The sequence below is a fragment of the Hemicordylus capensis genome, chromosome 5, assembly GCF_027244095.1.
Source record: "Hemicordylus capensis ecotype Gifberg chromosome 5, rHemCap1.1.pri, whole genome shotgun sequence".
NCBI classification, from domain to species: domain Eukaryota; kingdom Metazoa; phylum Chordata; class Lepidosauria; order Squamata; family Cordylidae; genus Hemicordylus; species Hemicordylus capensis.
The window spans coordinates 169,525,876-169,551,404 of NC_069661.1; the positions used below are offsets into that span (position 1 = coordinate 169,525,876).

The window sequence follows — 25,529 nt, forward strand, 5'->3', positions numbered from 1 at the left end:
AGTTGGCACCCTATGTGCACTACACCACCACTCGCTCTGGGCCACCCCAGCACCCCCCAAGTGCACTTATGGGGCTGCTGAAAGCTCCATTATGAGGAAAAACCTTAAAGACGCGTAAACTTCAACAATTAACCAAAAATCACCCTTTCCCCCAATTCCTTTCAAATAATTCAGGTAGCTTCCTTGCCCACCCTAGGAACTACCACCCACCACACTCCACTCTACGACACCCCTTTCCCCCCGACGTGAAGCTATACATTTGCTGCAATCCTCATTATCCTCTATGAGGAATCCAAAAATACTTTAACAATTCACCAATAATCAGAGGAGTGTCAAATTGCCTTGGAATTTTTTGGGTGTTAGGCACCCCTGTCTGTCTACCACCCACCCTGCTTTTGTGCCCCTAGGTGCTCCACAATAGGGGATATGGACTGGTTTGGGTCCCATTATACTCTATGAGAAAAATAATTAAAAATATTTCAAATATTCATAAAAAATCAAAGGGGTGTCTGATTGCTTCAGGGTTTGTATGCTTGTTGGCACCCATGGGTGCTTCATAATAAGGGATAATGTCCTGGTTCGAGTCCCATTATATCCTATGAGAAAAAAATAAAAATAATTTTCAAAAATTCATAAAAAATCGTACGAGTGTCCGATTGCTTTGGGGTTTGGGTGACAGGTACCCCTGGGTGCCAGCTACCATCCTAGCTACTTTTTGAGATCCAAACCAGTTTGGTTCAGATCCGAACCGGTTCGGATCCAAACCGAACCAGGGGGTGGTTCGGACAAAACGAAAACCGAACCACCCCCTCCTGGTTCGGACCCGGTTCGGATCTGAACCGAACCGGATGAACCGGTTTTGTGCACATCCCTAGTCAGTAGGTAGACCTGTCCTCCAAGGTGGGCCAATGCTCTAAGTCTGGGGTGGAAGTCTGATCTACCCACCACATGAGGTGGATATAGACCAGCCTTCTGACCCAGACTTAGCGCATTGGCCCACCTTGAGAGGACTGGTCTACCCAATTGGTAGACCAGCTCTCCCTGGAAAAATGGGCCTCAAAATGACACTCAAACACTTGAAATATTTAGAGTCAAAATGGCACTGTTTCATTTTGAGCTCGAAACAGGCCCTTTATTTTAAGGGTGTTTTGTTTCGAGCTTGAAACACTCAAAATGACCCATTTCGAACTTGAATCGATTTGAGCTCAAATCAGTTTGCACATCTCTAGTGGAAAATGCTCATTTTCAATCAAGTGGGTGGCCCTCTTTGGATGGAAATGACACATGGACTATCATTTCCCACCATGCATTCTGGACTTGACATGAAATCCCATTAGCTCTGGTGCAGATACATCTTTGAGTGACCCTGCTTCCACTTCTTGTCTCATCTTGTATCCCCAGGGTAAGGGGTTTTGCCTTGGGAAGGGGATCCTTTGAACAGGGTTGCAAACAGAATCAGGCTGTGGGGTGGGGTGGGGTGTGCCTGCTTCATGGGGTGGGGTGTGCCTGCTTCAGTTCTGCTTACTAGCATTTGAGCAGGGTGTTATCTTAACTGAGCTACCTTTTCTTCAACTGCTCATTTCACCCCTAATTGTTATCATTTAGGATCTAGGAAAAACCCACCCCATTCTTGTGTGCTTTTAATGGCTTTTAATGTAGCTGGGATCCTTTAATTGGAATTTATTTGGATGTGGATCTGGGCTTATGCTTAGTTTTTTGAAGGATTTGACATGTGACACATTTTATTTTGGCAAATGCCAGTTTACACGTGCCACATACAGTTTACACATCATCACAGTGCATGATGCTCTGGATTTAAAGATCAGTATATATTCTTGGTAAATCCTCAGCTATTTAGCCATGCATCTGCTTTGCTTAGCCATGTATTTGTCCTGCTGAAAATATATCCTCAGAACTGAGGGCATTTCCTCAGAATACTCATAACATATATTTAGCATTCTGCTCAGAGAGATACCTCATTTAGTAGCTGCCTCATGTAAGTAACCAGCATGTACAGCATTTTGAAATCTAATTGCACTGAAAATGCAACATTAATGTGACATCAGGAGACAGCAGCTTAAATTGCTTGTTTCAGAAATGTACTACAGTTTTTGAATTTATATCTATTAATTGTTCTTTGAAGAAGACACTTTGCTTTCTTTTGCTCCTTTTTGCAAGTTCTCTTTTTATTATACCACTACAAGTCAACTAAGACTAATTCAAATGTTTACAGTCGCATGTGTACCATAGCATAATAAGAGAAACTGAGGTTACACTGTGACAATTCATGTATTCTAATAGGAAAGCTAGTTTCAGTCTTATCTGAAACATGCTGTAGTTATGAAGTCCTGGATCCTTCAGTAAAAGCGCCCATATGCTTACCCCACTCCCACACACACACTAATATCAACTTCTGTATCTGGAATCCAAGTGCATAAATGTAAGTTGCAGCACCCTTAGGCTGCAGTCCTATGCATCCCTACCTGGGACAAAGCAATAAGACTTAGTCCCGGGTAGGGATAAATGGAACTGCAGCCTAAGGGTGCTGCAACCTACATTTATACACTTAGATTCCAGATGCAGAAGTTGATTTTAGTTTTTGGATATATTTTTTAAAATCCCTTTTACTGAAAGATAAAGAAGAACTCTGTGGGATACATCTGAATAGACATGAATAGAATCAGGAGTGAGGAGGGGAAGAGACGTCACACACAACTGTAGTTTCATAACTTTTATTAAGGCAAATGGTTACATCTAAGCCATTAAGCATGCAAACAAAATCAATCAATTGGTTTTCTTCCCCATCGTAGTGTAGTGTTTTCAATAACAGTTACAATCATTTTCTCTCACTGGCAATGAATAGCAGTTAAATCATTTGCTCTCACTAGCAATGAACTCTCTGTTCTTTAGCTAAGACACAAAATTTACAGTTTTGATTTTAAGCAGAGAGAAAGAAAAAAGAGAGCAAAAATCCAGGTGTGAGGCAAAGGAAGGGGGAAATGGGTGAAGAGGAAAGAGCAGAGAAGGGAGGAAGTGCCAATTCTGGCCTCAGGCCGACAGTCCAGAGTGAATGAGATGAGACGAGAACATCATACACAACTGTAGTTTCATAACTTTTATTAAGGCAAATGGTTACATCTAAGCCATTAAGCATGCAAACAAAATCAATCAATTGGTTTTCTTCTCCATCGTAGTGTAGTGTTTTCAATAACAGTTACAATCATTTTCTCTCACTGGCAATGAATAGCAGTTAAATCATTTTCTCTCACTAGCAATGAACTCTCTGTTCTTTAGCTAAGACACAACATTTACAGTTTTGATTTTAAGCAGAGAGAAAGAAAAAAGAGAGTAAAAATCCAGGCGTGAGGCAAAGGAAGGGGGAAATGGGTGAAGAGGAAAGAGCAGAGAAGGGAGGAAGTGCCCATTCTGGCCTCAGGCTGACAGTCCAGAGTGAATGAGATGAGATGAGAACAGAGAAAGGGGAGGTGCGATAGGGGAGAGTAGGCTGAAGTGAGTAAGCTGACTCACTGAAAGCTGACAGGCACAGGCTAAGGAAGAGACAGAGACTTTTCTGGGAAGCAGAAGCGGGAGAGAAAGAGATCCATAGGACAACGGGGGGAGTTGGGCAGGGATGTTAGTTTAGAAGATGCTGGGCTGAAGACAATGTCTGCAAATATATTTACCAGATCCTGCAGGCCAATGTCGACTGTGAGACTCAGGAATGGAGATCTTGAGTGCGCAGAGAGGCTTCCACCTGTCCAGGTGGCTTGGTAGAGTAATCAGATATGCAGGAATGGAAGTCCCTCTGATCTTAGAGACCGGAGCAACTTCAGCAATTTGTAAGAACAAGTTGCCTTCACAGAATAGGGGCTACATGCTACTCCTCCCATGGAGTGGGAGCATGCCTTCCCTGGTTCTCTCTTACCAGGTGCTGGTGGGTGGGTTGAGTGGAGAGACCCCCTACTTTGTCTCTTCCCCCCTGTCCGTGTGTGTGTGTGTGTGTGTGTGTGTGTGTGTGTGTGTGGCCTCTTTATTCCTTTTCCCAGGCCTGTTATCCATATCTCATATCAGAAACAGTCATATCATTTCTCTCTGTGTCTCCAGTCTGATATCAGCAACTTAGATTCCTCCCCGGAACACTCTTACCATATTTGGTGAAGGAGTCTGCCATTTTGGGGATGGGTCGTATCCGGCACTTGTTTACTGAATCAGATGGAGCTGTATCCCTTTTTGATGTTCTCAAAACATTCTTGTCTCTGCCCAGCTTGACAGGTTTGTGGTCAGCCTGAAGCAGACTTGGCACCTTTTGGTCCCAAGAATAGTGTTAAAAGATAACATGCAAAGAGTTTCAGCAATTAATTGTGTGTATACATAATGTACCCCTAAAATATGTAGGTACTGATATCTATGTCTTGCTTCCTAAGACTTTCTAAATATGATTATTTTCAACATTTGCACATTTCAAGCTGGGTCTTATAATTAGCACAATGCATAAACAAGTTTCAGAGCAGGGAGGGGGTGAGTCTTTTTCCCTCTTGTCACACCTCGAATATAGAATAAACAATTCAATTCAGTTACTTTGGCTCAGCAGAGCCAAGGTTCACACTCCAGTTTCTTGCCAAATGACAATCCCAGATACAGGCTGAAGCATTTGGGCCCTCTGTGCTGGTCCCAATTCAACCAGGGTGTTCACTGCAAAGGAAACTAAACTGAGATGGCATTAGCACAGGACTTCTCACTGCTCAGAGAACTGAAGAGCACAGAACAGTATACAGGTGAAACTCGGAAAATTAGAATATCGTGCAAAAGTCCATTAATTTCAGTAATGCAAATTAAAAGGTGAAACTGATATATGAGACAGACGCATTACATGCAAAGCGAGATAAGTCAAGCCTTAATTTGTTATAATTGTGATGATCATGGTGTACAGCTCATGAAAACCCCAAATCCACAATCTCAGAAAATTAGAATATTACATGTATTTTCCTATTCTGGTTAAAATTGAAGTTCTCACAAGTGGGATTAGTCCCTCTTATTATGACCGACTCCTTTGATTCAAGATGGAAACGGTCGCTTAAAATAAAATCTCAACTTTATGGGATCCCACTTGAAGAACTTGTTAGGATGGGCTCTATTACAGCTACGAAGGTTATTAAACAGCGAATAATTGATACTGACTTACAGGTTGAAGCCTCCAAAATACCTAGAGGTTTGTTTATAGGTAACCAGCTCTACAATCTTAAGCCTGCTGATTACCTAAGTAACATAACTTTTCCTAAATTTAGGTGTGCCTTGACCCTTGCACGTCTTAATGTTCTTCCAACATCTGTGCTTAAGGGAAGGTTCAAGGGGATTCCTTATGTTTTGCGCCTCTGCCCTTGTGGCTCAGGTGCTATTGAGTCAACTGCACATTTTATTCTTTACTGTGACCTCTACAGGGATGCCCGTTTAGATTTTATCTCACCCTTGTTGAAGTCTTTTCCTGGCCGCTCAGATGACTTTTATCTTGATTTATTACTGACTAAATTTGATAGTATGAGTACTAACTCTGTGGCCAAGTTTTGCTACGTTGCATGTAAGTTGCGTACTACTATTTTATGATGTTTTATTCTTTTTCCTTTTTGCTTGTGTTTGTTCTGGTCATTGACCGAAATAAAGCTTGTACTTGCTTCTGAGTTTCACCTGTATTAGGGGGATTATTTATTGTATTTATTTCTATCATGCTCTTTCTCCAAGGAGCTCACAGTGGTATAGATGGTTATGTTTATCCTCACATCAAGCCTGTGAGGTAGGTTAAGCTGAGAATTAAGTGACTGGCCCTGAGTCCCCCAGTGAATTCCGTGGCTGAATTGGGATTTTGAACTCAGGTCTCCATAGTCATAGTCTGACATTCTAACCACAACACTGCACTGGAATGGTTTGCCAATGAATAATTAAAGCAAAAGAACTCATCATGTAAATATAGGGACCATTTGAAATTCCTCAGTGTACCACTATAGAAAAAATAAATTGGATTATCTATGTAGCAAATTTTTGCAGAATCTATAATATATTTAAACTGCCAACCCTATATGTGCAATTAATGTTGCTTTCCTAGCAAGATGGAAGCTGTTTGTGATTATTATTAATTATTATTATTATTATTATTTGTTTACACAGTCAGACAGGTGTTATTGACTCATTTGTTTTATCCAGACATCCAGTCCTTCCCAAGGACCTAGGATGGCTGAATTTTATTGTCAATGTTGTTGTTGTTATAGATATCATCGCAGAATATAGGATGTTCTTATATAGGATAAGCTGCTTTTTGTAATTGGCTGGTGGTGATTTCTGTGACCCCTATGGTGTTGAGGTGCTCTTCAAGGTCTTTTGGAATTGCACCCAGGGTGCCAATTACCACTGGGATTATTTGGGTCTTTTTCTGCCACAGCCTTTCAATTTCAATTTGTAGATCTTTGTATTTGGTGATTTTTTTCCATTTCTTTTTCTTCTATTCTGCTATCCCCTGGTATTGCTATGTCGATTATTTAGACTTGTTTTTCTTTCTTCTCGACTACAGTTATATCTGGTGTATTGTGTGGCAGATGTTTGTCTGTTTGTAGTTGGAAGTCCCATAATATTTTTACATCTTCATTCTCTTCAACTTTTTCAATTTTATGGTCCCACCAATGTTTGGCTACAGGTAGCTTGTATTTTTTGCAGATGTTCCAGTGTATCATCCCTGCTACTTTGTCATGCCTTTGTTTGTAGCCAGTCTGTGCGATCGTTTTACAACAGCTGATTAGGTGGTCCACGGTTTCATCTGCTTCTTTACAAAGGTGGCACTTGCTGTTTGTTGTGGATTTTTCGACTTTGGCTCTTATTGCATTTGTTCTTAGTGCCTGTTCTTGTGCAGCCAGTATTAAACCCTCTGTTTCTTTCTTCAAGTTGCCATTCTTAAAGCCATTGCCAGGTCTTGGTGATGTCTGATTTTCCACTTATATTGTGCCAATATTGACCATGCAGTGGCTTATTTTTCCATTTTTCTGCTCGGTTCTTGACTTGTTCTTTCTTGTAGGCCTGCTTTCTTTCATTGGTGTTGAATAGTTTCGCATTATTGACCATTTGAAGTGCATCTTCTTCACTGTCCTTGATATATTCTTCATGGCCTCTTTTCTCCTCCTCTACTGTTTGATGGACTTGCAGCATTCCTCTTCCACCTGAGCTGCGAGGGAGGTATAGCCTATCGACATCACTGTGGGGGTGCAAAGCATGATTGATGGTCATGATTTTCCTGATCTTACGATCTAGCGTCTCCAGCTCTGCCTGGGTCCAGTCTATTATTCCTGCAGTGTATCTGATAACAGGTATAGCCCAGGTGTTTATGGCTTGTATGGTGTTCCCGACATTGAGTTTATTATTTCTTGTTTACACAGTCAGACAGGTGTTATTGACTGGTTTGTTTTATCCAGACATCCAGTCCTTCCCAAGGACCTGGGATGCCAGAATTTTATTGTCAATTGTTATAGATATCGTTGCAGAATATAGGCTGTTCCCAGTAAAGCTGCTTTTTGTAATTGGCTGGTGGTGATTTCTGTGACCCCTATGGTGTTGAGGTGCTCTTCAAGGTCTTTTGGAACTGCACCCAGGGCGCCAATTACCACTGGGATTATTTTGGTCTTTTTCTGCCACAGCCTTTCAATTTCAATTTGTAGATCTTTGTATTTGGTGATTTTTTCTATTTCTTTTTCTTCTATTCTGCTATCCCCTGGTATTGCTTTGTTGATTATTTAGACTTGTTTTTCTTTCTTCTCGACTACAGTTATATCTGGTGTATTGTGTGGCAGATCTTTGTCTGTTTGTAGTTTATTATTATTATTATTATTATTTCTTGTTTACACAGTCAGACAGGTGTTATTGACTGGTTTGCTTTTATCCAGACATCGAGTCCTTCCCAAGGACCTGGGATGGCTGAATTTTATTGTCAATTGTTATAGATATTGTCGCAGAATATAGGCTGTTCCTATTATTATTATTATTATTATTATTATTATTATTATTATTACATTTATATCTCGCTCTCCCTCCAAGGAAGAGCACACCATTATGCATTATGCACACATAGGGACATAGGGAGCTGCCATATACCAAGTCAGACCCATGGTCCATCTAGCTCAGTATTGTCTACACAGACTGGCAGCGGCTTCTCCAGGGTTGCAGGCAGGAGTCTCTCTCAGCCCTATCTTGGAGATGCGGCCAGGGAGGGGACTTGGAACCTAGATGCTCTTTGCAGAGCGGCTCCACCCCGAGGGGAATCTCTTCCAGTGCTCACACTTCTAGTCTCCCATTCATATGTAACCAGAGCAGACCCTGCTTAGATAAGGGGACAAGTCATGCTTGCAACCACGAGACCGGCTCTCTTCCCAACACCATGTTGCACTATGCAGTGCTGACCAAGTGCTATAGTATCTGAGATTCAACTAGCTCCAATATAAAGAACCCAGCAAAACTTAAAGAAGCAAGATAGAATTTTAGATAGATATACATTATATACAGTGTATAGTAGAAGCAAAATGTGAATATCCTGGTTTATTTGGGTGGTTTTTTTAACCAAGTTATTGACATGTTTGTTTGCATGCATAAATTGTGACGTGGATATTGCTGAAATGGATATTACTGGCATGCATATTGCTTTGATCTTAATGTGATACTCAACTAATATATTCCATCACAGTTATAGTAGATTGAGGAAGACTAGAGTCCTATATAGTGGTGTGCACGGTTACAGCTGCGAAAGTTGGGGTTGGGGAGAATCTCACCCCACCGCTGTCACTCACCTCCTCTTGCTGGGCACTCCCACTTATGGCACCATTTGTGTGAAGGGGGAAGCACCATAACCATGATAGCTGGCACTTCTGTGATTGGCAGCCTGGATTCCCTGATGCTGCCACTCACATAAGTGCCAGCCATCCCAGTTATGGTGCTTCCCCATTCACACAAATGGTGTCGTAATCATGAGCACCCAGCAGGAGAGGGTGAGTGACAGTGAGGTGGAATGTCCTCCTCACTTTCAGAGCCCTAACCATTAGCACTACTGTGCTCAATAACACCTGCATAGGGCTAGAGTCTCTAAGTATTCTGCAATTTTCTGCAGGGCACTACACTTGGTATTGGGTGCCCAATACAATGGTCTGAGAATTATTTTCTTCCTCTCTTCCTTCCTTCTGTGTTTCTAGCCTTATCCTTGCAAAGATAGCTTTGAAAATATGTAAGTGATTCCTGGTAATATTCCTGGATGAGAGAGGAAAAAAGGGTGAGCGGGGGAGGATGAGGAAAGGAGGACAGACAACAGAAGAAAAACACAGGGAAATTTGGGAAAAGTTAAGAAAAAAGTAAAGTAAGTAAAGAGAAGAGACAGACAGACACAGGGCAGATGGACAAAAGAAGGTGGCACAACAACACACACACATACACAGAGAGAGAGACACAGAGACACACTATAGGACACAGTCAGGGACTCACAGACCCCAGCAGCAAAGGAGCAAGCAAGGGTCTCAGATGATGATCCCACAACTGCAGCCAAAGATAATTTTCTAGGCAAGAGGCTTGGTTTATATAGTAAGTTTGAAAGTCCCTCCTTTGGGAGCCACCACCTTTGCACTCCCCCCCCCTCGGCCAACAGGGTGCCAGCTCTCAACAGTGCAACAGCCAAGAAGCCTACGAGAGCAAAGGACTCATTCTGGCCAATCAAAGGATCAATAGTGCAGCCAATGCAATGCCTGAAAAATAGCCTCACAAAATGGATGCCAGAGCAAAAGTTTCAGGAAGGAGCCACAAAATGGAGGACACGCTTTAAACTTAATTTGAAGGCCTATACAGGCCTATGGGACATCTGAACCGGTTCGGAAAATCCGAACCGCTGAACCGAATCGCACATCCCTAGATGGGATGGGATGGGATGGGATGCAGAATGGGATATCCATGGCTCAGGGGGCAAAAAAGGCTTCTGGCTGTTTACCTGTGTCCCTCCTGGCTCATAGAGACAAAATAAGACATTATATGCCAGTGTCCATAGTTCATACAGGTCATGGAATTCATCCTTAGTACAGGTGTGAGTGAAGAGAATTCACAGTATTGGGCAATGTAGTCTCATACATGAGTGAGCATTCAGCCAGGGCTATAACATTACCCCTGTCTTCACATGTAAAGCTAATATTGTATATTCACGAAGATGACCAGGAGTGTTTTCAATAGCCAGTCTTGTCTCTTCATAACACAAAAGAGAAACATGTTCCATTTTTTAATTATTATTTATTTGTTATTTATTTACCAGTCAAATGGAAATAAATACATTTATTTATTATTTATTTTCCAGTCAAATGCATTAAAATGCATTTAATTAATTTAAATTTATTTATTTATTATTTATTTATTTATTTTCCAGTCACATACATTCAGTCTAGATAATCTTCATGGAGAGAGTGCCTTGCTCTGTGCTTTGGGTCAGCACATCTCTTTGTTACCCTGGAAGCAGATGAAGAGCCAGATTAAAATTCAAGGTTGCAATCTGTTTTTGACTGCCCCTTCCACTACAATGTATTTCCTTAGTGCATTGGCAAGCAGTCTTGGCACTTGGATATAGCAAACTGCATTTGCCTTGGGCATCAAATGTATGGAGAGAGAGAAGCTTCTTTCCAAAGAACTAGTCAGCCAAGTACCTGCCAGACCAGATCCCACTTTAGCCTCTCTCAGTGGAGTAACAGGAGAGCAAAAGAGGACCTTGTCTGGAAGGATCATGAATTATAGGTAGCTTCCGTCAAGAAGTTCAGTGGGATTGCTTTCTCAGTCCAAAACACATTACACAAGAATGAAGGGCCAACAAAATAAATGGAACTTGCTTCCTGGAAGTGTATTCTGAACGAAAAAATGGATTAAATCCTCTTCTTTTGATTTAACAATACTATGTATCATATTGTCTGTTCACAAATGTGTCTTAATTCTACCAGAATTAAGTTTTAAAATTATGGTTACAGTTTAATCCATTCCAGTAAACCTGTTTCTAGTATAGCACAATATTATATACAAGTAATTTATTTATAAAGAATAATAAGAATCCATGAATGGGTAAATATAGTGTTTGTCTTCCAGAAGGATTTTAAAGTGGGTTGAAAAGCTTAAGTGCTGTTTCTAAAAGATAATCTTAGCACAAAAGGGGATAGTTGTATTGTTATATTCAATTATTGCTGCACTCCAAGACATTCTCTGATGATCCATTTTCTCTGGCTTTCAGCATATACAAAATAATTCATATTTTACACTCAGGTTTCCATCTCCACCATCTCCCTACCTATCAAATAAGCACTGATGCACATTTTATACATTTCCACCATTTGTAAACACTGCAGCTGAAAATAAAATATCATGATGACTTCAGTAGATTCAAACTTCACTGCAGAAGGATTACTATGCTTAAAGGCAAGCACTGTACACATTGATGGTGCTGCTGAAATGAAAAATAAGCTTGCATGCTTTGCTGGATTAACTCCTCAAAAGCTTAGATCCATTTCTATTGAAGCTGTGCTGTTCTGCCATTGGGTTTAGTATGAAAAGGATTAGCCCTTTCTTAGCATTCATCTTTTATATGTTGCTTTTAATATCCATGATCAGCATTATTCTGTCAATGAGAGGTTTTCAAACTTGGGTCCCCAGATGCTGTTCAGCTACAAATTCCATCACCCCCAGCCACAATGGCTAGAGTTTGAGAATCCCTGCTGCAGATGTATTTAACTTTATCTTTAACAGCCATCAGCCATCCCTGAACAAAAATACTATTTTCCCCCTTGAAGAAATGGGGCATCAGAACCAATGCACGCAGTATTTATCATTGGTGGCTGGAGACCAAAAAGATACTTTAGATGTGCCCAGTAGGGGTATGTACAAATAGTTCAAAATGAACTGGTCTGCCTCAAAGCTGGTAGGTTCGTCCAGTTCAGTTGCGAACCAGACTGGCCTTTGAGAAAAATCTCTGGTCTGCGATTGAACCAAATTGAACCCAGTTCAATGCGAACCGGCTCAAACCAGTTTGAAGGTTGAAACAGCTACATGTCCACATGTTTACTTGCTTTTCTCCCTTGCTGCTTATTTTCCTGCCACTACCTTCCGAATGGTTTGCAATCTCCTTTCCTCTAGTTGGCTTGTTGTCATTCAAAATCAAGTGTTGTCAGGGCAACTCTGTCACCATTAGCTAGTGGGGGGATGAGGGAACAGGCAGCAAAAAAGGAGGGAGTTTCAAAGGGGCGGAGACACCATTGAGCAAATGGTTTCAAAGAACCCAGGCCGCAGCTAATCAGGGGTTGTGCCTGGGACTCCAGCCACACCCCCTGCATCTGATGGCAGATGCAGGGGACATAGCTTTGCTTGCAACTGGGGCTGCGTGGCCCAGTTTGCAGGCAAAATCCCCAGGAAGCACTGTCTTCTAAAAGACACTGTCTTCTAAAAGGAGAGTCACTCCTGGCCGTGCTGCGAAAGCGGCGCTGACTGGGGATTGCTTGCTCTAACTGGGCTGCGCAGCCCTGTTTGCAGGCTAAACCAGCACCGCATTCACAGCATGGCTGGGAGCGACTCTCCCTGCTTTTTAGGTAGGGAGAGCAGCTATGGCCGCGCTGCGAACCTGGTGCTGGTCAAAAATTTTGCCTGCAAACGAGGCCATGTGGCCCCATTTGCAAGCAAAACTGTGCTCCCTGTGCCTGCCATCAGATGGAGGGGGTGTGGCTTCACATCTCCCATCAGATGTAGGGGGCGGGGCTAGGGGGCCGCCGTGGTGGGCTGGACCCGGGCCATTGCTGGCCTCCCTCTGCCCCTGCCTGGCTTCACTGCCTCAGGTGCCTGAGCATGCCCAGCAGGCCTTTTAGCCTCACTTTTGAATGACAGAACTCTATACCATATCCAGTTTCATAATAGGTTTTCCTATCGCAGGGAGAGCTATTTGAGACCTACAACTCCGAACCCTCCCTGGGTGCATGAAAGTAGTCATGTGGTTCTTTGAATCCAGACCAGTATTTTTATATAGCACTTTCCCTGACTGCCTAAAATATATGCACTTAGTAATCTTTACAAAATCTCAGTGGCTGACATGAGTCATGGCCTGAGCCTAAGTGTGCTTCCACATGCAAGGAAGAAGCATTTCTGCTACTGAGAGCTTCCTTAGCGCTGCAGTGCCCCTTGTGGGGATCTGACAATCTCTCCTTCCCTCAGAAGTGTCCTGTAGCACCTCAAAATATGTCCCTGAGGTGGATCATTCACAGATGGATGCTTTCCCATTCCCTAAGGCTGCAAGATCTCTGCAGAGTGAGTGACTATGGAAATACCACTGGAATTACCTAGGGATCAGGTATGGCAGAGTTCATTTTGATTTCAAAGTATATTTTTTCTGATTTCTAATGTGTAGGCTTTAAAAAAAAAACACCCTCCTTTGTCTCTTCAGCAATCTCTAGGTATACATTTTCTTACCTTAGGCTGCATCCTCTATTCATCTCTTAGTTGGAGACTTAGAAGTGTGTGTATTGCATGTCCTACATTCCTGTGCCTATTCATTTGAGTCCTTTATTTCAAATGATAGCAGATTTTGGCCACTAACAATTAGGGATGCATTGCCAGATAGCCATTTAGGAACCCTGTCCAACACAAAGCTCTAAGACCAGATCTCTGTCCTTAAACACAGTTTTCGTTCCATTAAAAGGGCACATGGTTGAAATGTAACTTCTAGCTAGTGTAAGATAATGATCCTTAATGGCCTTTTAAAAGCAGGTCATTCATGTTAGGTGGTTACACTCAATAAGCTTAAAAGGAAAATTAAACACAATTTTATTACACATAAACACAACATTATATACTATGTTTACTCTATAGCTTTCATTTAGTGCTTTCTTGTCCTTGTTTGCAGTGTAGTTTTAGAAGTGAGAAAAACTAGTGGAGGGGGAATCTTCCCCCACAAATCAGAGCATGGTAGGTCTGGGGGAGGCATGGATAGAGAAGAGCCACAAGTCAGTGGGCTGCTGATAAATGGCTGGTGAGCTTCGTTTGAGTTAGTGAGTCACATATTGTGCAGGCCTAATATATAACCTGACCACTAATAAGTGTTTGGATTGCAGAAAGATCTCTGGCCCTTGGAAAATAGAGCAGTTCTTGCAAAATAAATAAATAATGAACATCCTGACACTGGAAGGTTTGATTCTGAGTATTTCCTACATTTGTTTCAAGTCACTGTCTGTTCAGCCTTATGACTGCTTTGTCAAGATTTGTGGGATAAGGCTTTCTTTGCTTATGGAAATTGCCCTATAAGTAATTTCACTGCTTCTGTTGTTGCTTTTATCAGATATCCTTCTAGCTGGTCAGGTTAATTTGTTGCATGTGAATGATGCTATGCTAGGCTGTTGTCTGAAAACTGATAAAGGCTGGTCTAACCCTATATGTGTTCAGCATTTAATTTGTGCTACTTATTTAGGATGAAAGCAAACATCCAATCTTAGATTTTTCCTCTAGAATCCAAGAAAAGAAAGCAAACAACCTCCCCCACCACATATGCAAAACAAACAAACAACCACACACCCACACACAAAACCCTTCAGATAATCCTAATGCAGAGCACTATAGTCAGTCAATGTGCTTATAGATCTCCAGCTGCCCATTCTAGCCTTGGGATGGGGGTAGAAGAGGCTGGATGCTGATATCAGGAGGATAGTAAAATAACATGCAATGTAGGGTGATGACTAGAAAGTGGAACACAAAGGGTTCAGGAGCCTTGAGGAATCAAACAGCAATTTCTGGCAAATTTTTAAAAACACCTAAAAACACATCTCTTCAACCAGGCTTTCTCAGCTTTTTAAAACTTGTTTTTAAATTGTTCTGATTATTTAATTGCTGTTTTAAGATGTTTTTAATTGTTAATTGTTGTTTTATGCTTTATAATTCTTGTTTTAATTATTAACGTATTTTAATGGTGTTTTAATGTAAACCGCCCTGAGCCTTTTGGAAGGGCGGTATAAAAGTTTAAAAAACAAAAAAACAGAAAGAGATCAGGAAGTAGAAAGAGAAGCACTGAAGATAATAGGGAGTAGGACGAGGAAGATAATGGGAAGCAGGATGAGAGGTAGGGATGTGAGGCAACAAGGTTTTCAGGAGGCACAATGCAGATGAAATAAAGGCTCAGAAAGAAAGAATATCAGGTGAAAATTGTCACATAGCATCCAAACCTTTGGTGCTGGGGCAGACCATCACTGGAAGCTCCTTTTCCTCACGGAAGGAGAGTTCATAAAAGATCCCTTCTGCTCATGAAAGGACCATTGCCATGAGCACACCTTTCCTTCCATTCATGAAAGGTACTTCTGATCATGGGTACTGATGCCACCCAGGGCCAAGAAGTAGGAAGAGCTTTAAAGTTATGGCAGCAAGGAAGTTAAAGTGCTGGCAGGAAGCAAGGGAGCTTTAGGAGTCGGTGGACCATGGGGCAGAGAAGAAAGGGGGAGAGGCAACAGTGAGTTGTATTTCCAAGATTTACTTGGACCAACCAGCCAAATCATAGTCTTCAGCTATCTGGTTCTGCTATGAAAGCTTCCTTAAAAGCTAAGAAGTCATTCATTAATTTAAATTAGACAAGGTAGCTGATTAGTTGATACAACACAGATAATAGTTTGATCCCTGGAAGTTCATGGGAGCTATTACAGAAAAGATGAGAATGATATTAGCCAACAGCATTTGCCTTATGTGGCTAGAGGTCATAAAGCATCAGTTAATTTGAATGGTGTTATTAATCAAAGCCATATTTATTTCATAAAGGTCTTAGTATCTCATATTTGAGAAGTTCAATTTTCTGCAAATACCTCAGACCTTTGCAGCTGAAGCACACTGAAGAACTCTCCTCATACATCAGTGTTCTCTACCTCATCAAAAGGGTATGACCTCAGTGCTGACTTTGAATTTGTACAAAAAACTACAAAATTGAAAAAGGGAAGGGTCTGTCCATAGATAATTGTAGAACTGAGGCCCCAAACTTTTACTCTACTATTTAAACTAGCAAATTATATAATTTGTAAATTTTTATCAGGCATACTAGGAGCTCCTTATTAAAAGGCTCAATTAACTTTAGGGTACTTTATTAAGATAAAGGTCATTTTGAGTGATACTTCTAGAAAAATTGTCCAGTACTTTCCCATAATGTCACACTATGGTGCTACAAAAAATGACAGGTAATTAAAAAAAATGTTCCCTAGCTTAATTCAGAAGATAATTGAGTAATAAGCCTATATTTAGATAATTCTGCTGATTCACAAAGACTTTATTTAGAGTGGAACAATAGCTGTAGTTTTGTATTCAATAGGAGTACTTTTTCAGGAAGAGAGGGATTTGCTTTAAATAATAGAAATGTAAAAAAAAGTTAGACAAAGTGAGGAATAATTGCTTCTAGTATATATCTAACAGGAAATCTTTATTAAGAAAGTTAGTGATTTTAAAAGATTATTTTGTTCTTTGGTTTTGTATAGACATGCTACCCAGATGGCTAGAATTCATCAAGAATTTTGCTTGATGTCAGAAATGAAAGAAGCTCGCAACCCTATCATTTTCATTAAGGCATCGTTATTGCACTGTTATCACTAACCGGCCTAGTTTTTAAAAGTCCCAACTAATCGGCCTGGTGATACAGAGAAAGACACTTTTCACTAATGGGTTTTAGCCTTCTTTGGACATTTAAACTTAATGACTCCATGCAGTTCAAGTAAGTTATGACTAAGTCTTGTTGAAATCAACACAATGAGTTAATCATGATGATTGAAGTCATACTGCTTTCAGTAGACTCATAAGGAATTTTAGCTGGATTACAGCCATGCCTTGGGTATTCCTGGGTACATTAGATTGCCTGAAGGTAGGTCAGAAAAGTGTCTTGAGGCCAATGTTAATATGTTATAGTTCCAGGCGCAAGAGAATGGGTTTGACTACTAAATCATTGACTATTGTATGTCCTATATTTTCTATCCCATCCCACAGTGTTAGAAACTCTGGATTAGCACTGGACCAAGACCGGTCTAACTTGCATGCTAACATTTAGAGATTATCCCCATTTGCCAAAGCATTGTCTGTGCATCATGTTCCATGGTGAAGCTGTGCATTTTGAAACCAGATCTGTTGTGCCATAGATTCATCCTTCCTGGGGTAGCTCACTAATCACCCCCAGGAGTAATCTGATATCTGAGGAAAATGTAACATGCAAGCTAGCCCTTAGTCACCACACGTGTTTAACCATTATTGTTGTCCATTGTAACACCTACCAGGGTGGCAGGTGAGATAGGATAGAGGACAGTAAATTCTTGTCCTTCTCTCCAACCCCTCCCCATACCTGGCCTAGGCTATATTCCCTCTCTCCGTGGCCTCATAATTGGGGGGAAGGGGGTTCTAATGCCACCCTTTCTCTCCTCTTCCTCACTTTATTGATCACTTCCCATGGTTCCCTTCTTCCCTAAATTCCAGAACTATCAGGCTGCCAAGTCTCTCTCATCATTGGCCCCCGCCTAAAATAGCACTGAGATGAGCACAGTTGTATTTTCCAGGCTGAATTCTTGTGGGACCTCCCCAGACTGCTTCCTAGATTAGATGGTTTGTCTCATCTCTGCCATAAGAAGTAGCACTCTCTATTTGACCCTGGCTTGATGGCTCTGCCTCCTCCAACATGGCTGTGATTGTGGCTATAGTCAAATTGGAGACATCCCAACTTACCACCAATTACAACTTAATAGGGAGAAGGCCCCACATTTCTATGAGCACTTGTCACTCGATGGCGGTAGAAGCAGGAGTGGCTTACAAATCACTGTGCGGGAAGGCCACCAATGAATGGCAAGCAATGCCTTGTTGATGCCATTTTCCCACAGAGGACTGTAGAAGGATTTCTGTTTCTGCTGCCAGGAAAAAAAGGCTGCCAATGGGAAAAGATAAAGATTCCTATATTTACTCCCAAGCTAACAATTCTCAACATTCTAAATTCCTTATTTTTGATACAGGTAGATTTTGCTTAAGGTTTTATAGTTCTCTTAGGGCAGAAACATGGCCAAAATCATTTCAAGAAAATTTTAAATGTCCTTTATAGGGGGGAAAAATCAGAGGTGCTATGGCACAAATACATTAGCAGAAGAGTGTATATACAGAAGAGTGTATATACATGCTTGTATAGGTGCCTAGTTTGATTTTCCAGTGTGGATATTATAGTTCTGGTTATGTGGATAAACATTCCAGAGCTCTCTCATATCTGATTCAATCTGGTTTAATTTATCTTAAGGGAGAAAGTGAATGGTTGTGCACTCTTTCACTTGCTGCTCAGAAGAAGAAAATATAGATGCAATTATGTGCAACATCTTGCAAAGATTTTTGTATGAAGGCTGCAAAGAGCCATGAAACTGACTACTTACAAATACGACAGATATTTATGTACCACTTTTCAATGAAAGTTCACGAAGCTGTTTACATAGATAGATAGGTCTCCCATCTATCTATCTATCTATCTATCTATCTATCTATCTATCTATCTATCTATCTATCTATCTATCTATAAAATAAAATAAAATAAAATAAAATAAAATAAAATGGCTCCCTGTCCCCAAAGGGCTCACAATCTAGAAAAGAAACATAAGATAGAAACCAGCAACAGCCACTGGAGGGATGCTGTGCTGGGTAGGGTATGTATAAGGCCAGTTGCTCTTTTGTTCAGTTAGCAGGGGGCCTGCAGAAAGTCCTGAGAAGTCCTTTTATTGTAGGACTAGAAATGACAAAGAGTTTGAAACCTCCTGTCACTTTTACCACTACAGTGAAGGTACTCTTCTTGACTCAAACCTGTCAGTTTCACCTTTGTCCTGGGGACTAGATAAGGCACATCTTGCTTAAGCCCTCAGAATTGCATGCCAAAGGTTGCAAAAAGCAAGGTGAAAATGAAAACTTCCTCTCTGCAGCAAAGTCAGAGTTCTTTCACTGTAAGGTGAAACCAAGAAGGTATTTAAACATGCTGTAAATTTCAACAGTTCAAAGGCCTCTCCCACTAACTGGTGGGTGGAAACCTTGTCAGTTGGCTGCTTTTTGCAGGCTTTGTGCAGAGACGAGCACAATTAGCACCAAACTCCTGCAGCCAGAGGTGTGCAGACTGCTACAGGAGCAAGCAGGGAGAGAAGAAACACCTTTTGGGGGGTAGGGTGGCAGGACATATACACACATTCACAGATGTTCAGAAACTCTGCAGTTTTCCAAGATTCTCTGCAGAGTTTCTGTGGATGTCCAGCTTCATAGTTGGGAATTGTATAAAACTCCATGGAAATAATTGTACATCCCTATTTCTGAACACATTGGGTGCATAAGATACCATCTGCGGTACTCTTCTGAACACTTAATTGCACAACAATGTCCTTATAATAGAAAGAACAGAAAAAAGCATTCTCTTATTATAGCAACAAATTTTCTAAAGAGTAACTATATCCGACTATTTTTCATTTATGATTCATCATTAGCAAAACACCCCTTCTCAGTGTATTCATAGCAGCCAAGGTTCTAGAGAAATCCTCTATAAATACTTTAACCCACAAAATATGTAATAGTAAATTGAATCCCCCATAACAATTGTAAATATATTGAATCCAACTTTGTGTTCCAAATTAAAGTCATATCATCAATTTCTGGGGCTTGGTTCTGATATGTTCATTTATCAGGCCACAGAAAGAGGACATCACAGTCAGGAGAACAGGAGCAGGAGATAAGTTTTTGCCATGTAGCCTTGCTCTGTTGCTGCCATGATGATCCAAGGAAGACCAATCAGGAGTGAGGAGGAGCTAACAGAAAATCGTGGTCTGGGTCAGTGGACTCCACCCCTTTGAATATTGTGGTATTAAGCATGAATTGAAAGAATGTGGAACTCATTCAATAGAGTCTGAAATGACAAAAGCAAAAGGCACTAACTGGAGAAGTGAGGAGATGGAAGTTATTTAGTTAACTGGTCAATCTATCCTTCTCTCGGTACAACTGATAGGGCTGTGCACAGTCACAAATTTTGGATCAGATCCAATACAATCTGATCCAGAACCACAGATATCCTTTCCATGTCCTTTGGAACCTTCAGAATTTCAGAATCAGATTTGGAATCATTTTTATTGATAAAATTCCCCATAGAAATCTATGGGGAAAGTTTAAAAAATCACTGGAAAAAATGAAATTTAGACAGGGAGCTCTGAAAGTTGCCCCACAAGTAGATAAGTCTAGCTAGACTCTTCTATTTAATCAAGGAAATCTGGCCATCCATTGTTTTTAAATTAGGATTTAAAAACAACCCAGAAATTTTACACCAGAGAATCACAGAGGAAAAGTGGTGTAACATCCAAGAATCTCAGGGAAAGTAATATAACATCTGAGAATTATTTTAAATTGTAAGTAAAATAACCAGCTTAAAACTTTTAAAAATTAAGGAATAAATACAGGGGCAGGCAGAGAGGCAGGAGGGTGGGCAGATAGATGGTAAAATATCTCCCCCAACCCCCGCTCTGATGGTGGGGTGCAGACTCCTGGAGCATTTCCAGACAGCAGGCTTTACTGTGGGTTTACTGCAAGGCTTTACTGCAAGTTCAAATTTGCCCCCCACCCCACCCCAAACTGAAGCAAAGAGTAGACTTTTTTTTACCCGGGACATAAATCAGGCTATGCTCTAACACTCAATGAAAAACATGAGTCAAGTGTGAAGTGCTCCCCAATAGCTCACAGGGACTTTGGGGTAAATCTGTCCAATATGTGAACTCACACCCTCCATTCTGGAGGAGTAACCAGCTAAAACCGCATTGGAAATTTTTGTTGAAAAGCAGTATATAAATATTGGTTGTTTGTTAAAAGCCCCATCTGGAATTGCCCCTGTTGCCATTTGGATCCCTGGAATGCTTCAGAATTCCCCATAAGGAACTGGAAAATTCCCATCCAAAATAGACCTCCTTATCTTGGATTCAGATTATCTCCCCACCCGCCACCCCAAATGGCCAATATTGGGCCCTTTCTGAAATTCCTAATCTGATATTGCACAGCCCTAACAACTGGTACTGCTGATATCAGATTGAGCTTTAAATACTATAAATGTTTGGTTGAAAAAAAATATTTCATAGAACTATAACTTAATATTTCCAATATTTCTAGAACTAAAAATATATATAAATAGAACTGCATAGGCCACACACAAAGCTTAACATGACCTGTCCTTTCTCCAAACTAAATAGCAAGATTCAGTAGTGAGTCTCTTTAAGAGAGAGTGAACGAAAGAGACTGGGTATCATCCATCTTAAAGTCACACCCTCTGAACCTTGCCGGAGAAGCAGGAAGGAAGCCTCTGCCTCTCCCCAGTGATGTCAGGCTGGCCTCAGACCCTCCCCCCCCAGCACTCCGCCCGCTGAGGCAAAGCTTTGCTGGTGGTTTGCTGTGCTGCTGGTGGGGATGGTGGTACTGATCCTGCTGTTACTTCCACCATTGCTACCTTGCCCAAGGACATGTTGCCCTTCTCTAACCTCCTACTCAGCAACCTACTCGATGTAGTTGTCATGGCCACCACTCTTCTGCCTCCAGACAATTTGGAAGTCTGTGAAAACAACAATCAGGTGGATAAATTGGTTCAGTCAAGCAATGGACAGATGCAACCAGGTGTAAGAGGAAGAAGAAAGCCAGGTGGGAGCAGGTTGCTCTCTCCTCTTCCTGTTGCAACTCCCCATAGTCAGGCGTAGGCACCTTGCCAAGGCAGCACCTCCAGGCACCATGCTAAGCCACCACTTGTCATCTAAACAATAATAGTAATACTACTGCCTAGTGGCCATATGGCAGCCACCTAATGGCACAGCGGGGAAATGCTTGACTAACAAACAGAAGGTTGCCGGTTCAAATCCCTGCTGGTAGTATATCAGGCAGGAGCGATATAGGAAGATGCTGAAAGGCATAATCTCATATTGCACAGGGGGAAGCAATGGAAAACCCCTCCTGTATTCTACCAAAAGAAAACCACAGGGCTCTGTGGAAACCAGGAGTTGGAATTGACTTGATGGCACACTTTATCTGGTGGCCATATGCAGATCATTCGTTGAGATATTCAAGCAGAGCCATAGTAACCTATGAATTACCTCCATACAATACTTGAGCACCATCCACTGACATATTTTAATGACACGTTTTAATGTAAACCACCCTGAGCCTTTTGGAAGGGCGGTATAAAAGTTTTAATAATAAATAAATAAATATTCTAGATCAGGGGAAAGCAACTGGCTGTTGCTGAACTCCAACTCACATCATCCACAGTCACAATTGCTGAGGGTGATGAGAGCTGTAGTTCAACCACAGCTGGAGAGCCAAGGTTGCCTACCCCATCTAGTAATGCCTCAGGAGGCATTACATACATACCTGTCCTTTTTTGGGAGCCTTCAAGGAGCCTGGAAACCAATCTAGATTATTGTTGCTTGGAGGAGAATAGAGGCAGTAGCTAAGTCATATCTTGGGAATGCAAAATGAAAGCAGGGAGTTCTATTGAGCAGGAAGGCATCCTTAGGACAACAATCTGAAGTGGTAGACCCATCGAAAAGCTGGTTTATGAACTATGTTGCTTGCATTTTCTTGCTCTACTACAGAATGTCAGCTTATGCTTCAATTCACAAACAAGCACAATGGAAACTCTAACATTGCCCTTTCTGCTTGCTTCCAGTGTGGGCTGAATACTAATGCTACAATACAATCAAGCAAGGTGAAATAGCTTGCCTGGAAACCCTCAGAAAATATGGGCTGGTGTTAGCTGTTGGTGTCATAGATCTGTCCCAGTATTCATCCTATTGCACCTTTTCGCAAATTGAATGTCTCCTTGCCAAAAAGAAAAGTGAGAAAGGTAATAGTAATAGTAGTAATAATAATAAAATCCTTCACATGGTAGAATTTTTTGGAGGAAAAAAATCAGTTTGTTCTTTTCCTGCTGTGTATCATTTTGGAGGTTCAAAAATCAATTTGTGCTTTGTGCTTGCAAGTACTTCTTTTTCTTGATTAAAAAAGTTATAATCTCTTCTGCTCACAGCCAGCCAGGATCTCAAATGGCATCTTAGTAAGTCAGACTAGGCAGCACTTAGAAAAATATTTGGTATAATGGTCATTTCCTGGGGGAGAGAAGAATTTGCCATCTAATTTATATCAATATATCAACAAGTTTCTCTGTTTTATAGAAAACGTCTTTACAGACAGGTAATAGATTTATTGCAAAGGTCAAATTTACCCAGGTATATATAGAAAGAGTGGATCTATGCAGGCATGATCCCGCCCCCCCTCCACTTCATGTTCATGATTGAAACTATCATGCACTAACCTATTTGGTGCTCACATCAAGTACTGTGAGCAGAGCCTCTTCAGCACATGAAAGAATATTTACTAGATGAATGAAAACTTGAAAATATATAACTTCTCATTTGATAAGCACCAAATGAAATAGTTATGCAAATCACATCCCCACAAAACATATGTGTGAGTGACACTTGTTTTACGAAGGTTAATTAACTTTGCATGGACTCAAAGCTAAATTCTCAAATGTGGAGGAGAGGAGCACCAGAAGCTTAGATTATAAGGAGTACTTGAGAAGTTTCACTGAAACTGACAATATATTTTGGGCACATTACAAGCAATGCTTTAATTCATTGCACGCATGCAGGTAGCCTTCAAACTGCAGAAGCATAAGTAATTCCTAAAATATTATACAGAAATAAAGTATGTGTAAATGTTTCTAGGCCCTTTAAAGGTGCTGCAAAACTACCTTAAATTTAAGAATGCATTCTGGCTAACTCTATTTATTTATTTCAAATATTACACTACTGCTTGAGGTGGCTCCAACATTAATAAAATAGATATAATGTAAAATAAAACTAATATTGTTAAACAAATCAAGTTAAAACAAGTTAAAAGACCAAGCTAAAACCACAATTAAAACTATGGGTTTATAGACTACTTTCCTGTAGGTTTATAAGATCACCGGGCATTCTGTGTGTGTGTGTGTGTGTGTGTGTGTGTGTGTGTGTGTGTGTGTCCCTATCAACTTTCCAACGCCTGAACCAATATGAACCAAATCGGGTCCAGTTGTAGGGACACATAGGGACACCTCAACGGCGTAGTTTGTGATGATGTCATGCACCCTAATCCAAGAAGGCGGATGCATAAACTTTTGAGGCTCAAGTGGGCTAACTTGTGAACTGCCTAACTGATTTGCTACAGCTGTAGGGACACATAGGGGTGCCCAAATGGCATGGTGTGTGATGATGTCATCCGCTCCAATTCAAGATGGTGGCCGGGTGAACAGCTGAGGTGCAAGCGGGCTAATTTGTGGACTGTCTAACTCATTTGAACCAAATTGGGTTCAGTTACAGTGAGTGACATAGAGGGACACCTCAATGGCATAGTCTGTGATGATGTCATCCACCCTGATTCAAGATGGTGGACATGTAAACTTTTGAGGTCCAAGTGGGCTAACTTGTGGACTGTCTAACTGATTTGAACCAAATTAGGTACAGTTGTAGTGAGTGACACACAGGGACACCTTAATGGTGCAGTTTGTAAAGATGACATCCACCCCAATCCAAGATGGTGGACACATGAACATTTGAGGCACAAGAGATCTAATTTGTGGACCTCGATTTGCACCAAATTTAGTCCAGATGTAGAGACAGTAAAAGGAAAATAGGCTGATTAGTTCTTACTAGAACAACTTGTTTTGTTTCAAATTAAAAGTCATCTAAAAAGCTAAAAACTGAGAACTATAAAAACTAAGGAACCTACCAGATATAAACAGTGGATGAAACATTTAAAAGCTTATTTTAAAAGATATGTTTTAAATTGTTTTTTAAAAAACGCTGAGGGAGGGAGCATGGCAAAGCTCTTTGGGAGGGTGTACCAAAGCCAAGGCCCTGTCTCTAGTTCCTGCCAACCAGATCTCTGTTAGTCGTGGGGTCATGAGAGGCCTTGAGATTATGAGTGAAGGGCCCTGGTTGTCCTTGGACAGTTCATGGAACATTTCTCCTCCCTTCCAAGGCTTGTTGTTAACAGGGGTGTTTGGAGCCTGAACAACATGTCGCCTTATTTGGTCATTACAATACAATCCATTGGCATATAAAATTAAGAACATTATTAATAAGCACTGGCACATTTTGGCAGAGTTACCAGGGTGTGAGGTTCCACCCTTGGTTGCTTATCGGAAGACTTCGAGTATTTGGGACATGTTAATTAGAACTGATCTCTTATCTATGAACAAGCATGACTCTGAGCCGGTTGGCTTTTTTCCTTGTGGCCACTGTTCTGTGTGTACATTAGCTGTGCCTGCTAAGGTTGTATACCATCCCTTTACCAACAAACCGTTCCCGCTTCGGTTTTTCACCAATTGCAGCTCCAAGGCTATAATTTATGTTATTCAGTGCCCTTGCAACCTTTGGTATATTGGAAAATCAGATAGGAGTGCCAAGGTCCGTATTGCAGAACACTGCTCCCGC

At 41.1% G+C, this 25,529-nt stretch overlaps 1 long non-coding RNA gene across 2 annotated transcripts in view; it reads left to right on the top strand.

Annotated features, from left to right (window-relative positions):
• Positions 1-25,529, top strand: part of LOC128325830 (uncharacterized) — a 38,237-nt gene that overhangs the window by 11,958 nt on the left and 750 nt on the right. The window contains exons 2-4 of one of the 2 annotated variants that reach the window (XR_008307659.1): positions 13,234-13,369; positions 15,814-15,929; positions 22,721-22,897. This is a non-coding gene — a long non-coding RNA (uncharacterized LOC128325830). The remainder of the gene's footprint in view (positions 1-13,233; positions 13,370-15,813; positions 15,930-22,720; positions 22,898-25,529) is intronic. The other variant, XR_008307658.1, reaches the window with a different exon arrangement.